Genomic DNA, 1759 nt, shown 5'->3' on the forward strand with positions numbered 1-1759 from the left:
CACACACACACACACACACACACACACACACACACACACACACACACACACACACACACACAGCCTTCTTGATGATTAGCCAGGAGAGAACATCCCAGCCTGCCCTCTGATATCAGCGCCCCCTTTTGCTTAAGCAGTGTAACTGCGATCGCTGACGAGCAAGTTGGCTGTTTGGAACTTTGTCGCATTTATGTGTGCGTTGTTGGGCAATAATGCTAACAATAATAATAATGATAATAAAATATATGTTTGACCTAAATGCCCAAACCGACCTCGGTATTGATGATATCTGACGTGTTAATAAAACAAGTGTGGGAAATGAGGCAGCATTGCCCCGCCCTCACAGAGCCCAGGTGTTTGAGGTGTTTTACAGGATAAATTAAAGTTCTTTTCTGGCTAGTACAGGAATATAAAGCATGTGAGGCTGAAATCAGAATGTGGACTCGAGTCGGTTAAATGTCCAGCGCACAGGTGAAGAACTGAAGACGCGGCGGGGCTTCACACAGCACCGTTACCGGACCCAGGGGAGGGGTGGGTGTACAGTAGTCGGCATTAGTGCGTCGTGGTCGTGCGCCCTCGGCTTCAGCAGTCACGTGGGGGGCTGATATCGGGGAGGGAGGGGGGGCCTTTAGTATTGTAGTGTTTCTGTATTATAGCTCTGTCTGAACATTGTTAGGTTTGATCGCTTTTATCACTGTGGGGGAAAAGTTGATCCAAGTTTTTATTCTCGCTCTTTGTTATGTTTGGTTTCCCTTCGCCAAGGCGAAGACGGACGCCATCCTTCGTCTCTGTAACCTTCTGCTCTTTCTGTCTCCTCGTGATGTGAAAGGCTTTTTGTGATCAAGTTCATGGCAGGAAATTAAAGTTATTACAACCTGAAAACGTCTTGTCATTCTCCACACTGATCCCAAACACCAGACGCACTCGTGGCCATCCAGTGTCATTCTAGGACGGTGAACATGGCTCATGTCTTTCCTGGTAAATCACCATGGTAACTGATGCTAAAGACCTACCCTGTGAAGAAGGGGTAAATCTGTTATTTTCTCTGCCCTGTTGGCCCTGACGTTAGATCTGCACTCGCACTCATCCTCATTTCAAACACCTGAAGCACCTTCAGGCTGATGATCTGAAGAAACCTGCAACCAGGAGCTCTTTGATGTGGACACACCTGTCTGTGATAAACATGTGACCCAGAGTTTACCTTTATTCAATTCAGTTTTATTTATATAGCACAAAATCACAGCAACAGTCGCCTCAAGGTGCTTTATATTGTCAGCAGGACCTACAATAATACATACAGAGAAAGACCCAGACCTTACTCTGGGAGCTCTCACTGAGCTACATTTACAGAGCAAAAGCCTGCAGGTGTGAATAATGTTCCTGACTAAACTCCAGTGTAAACACTCGTTTTTGTAAGTCATGACGCGCACCTCACGTCGCAGCGTGGAGCTGCACAGGCAGGACATCTACTGCAGAAAGTGACTTGGCTCATACACATCAGCCTTTCAGCTTTCAGCCCGACTGTGTTTCAGAGGTGTCTTTGGGCAGACAGTGCTGTGGCTCTGGTTTGAAGGAAACACCGGGCAGAATGTTAAAGCTGTGTTTTGTAGAGTGAGTACAGGGTTGACGTTAGTCTCTGTGGGGTTTCTCCATGGCTGACCTCTGGTCAGTGATGTCCATGTGTGATGTGCCTCTGCCTGTCGCTGACACAGACGTGTGCAAGTTTACTGTGAAGCATCTCTGTTGGAAAGGCTGTCAG

This window comes from Pundamilia nyererei, unplaced genomic scaffold, assembly GCF_000239375.1.
Source record: "Pundamilia nyererei isolate P.nyererei 1_Seehausen unplaced genomic scaffold, PunNye1.0 scaffold00288, whole genome shotgun sequence".
NCBI classification, from domain to species: domain Eukaryota; kingdom Metazoa; phylum Chordata; class Actinopteri; order Cichliformes; family Cichlidae; genus Pundamilia; species Pundamilia nyererei.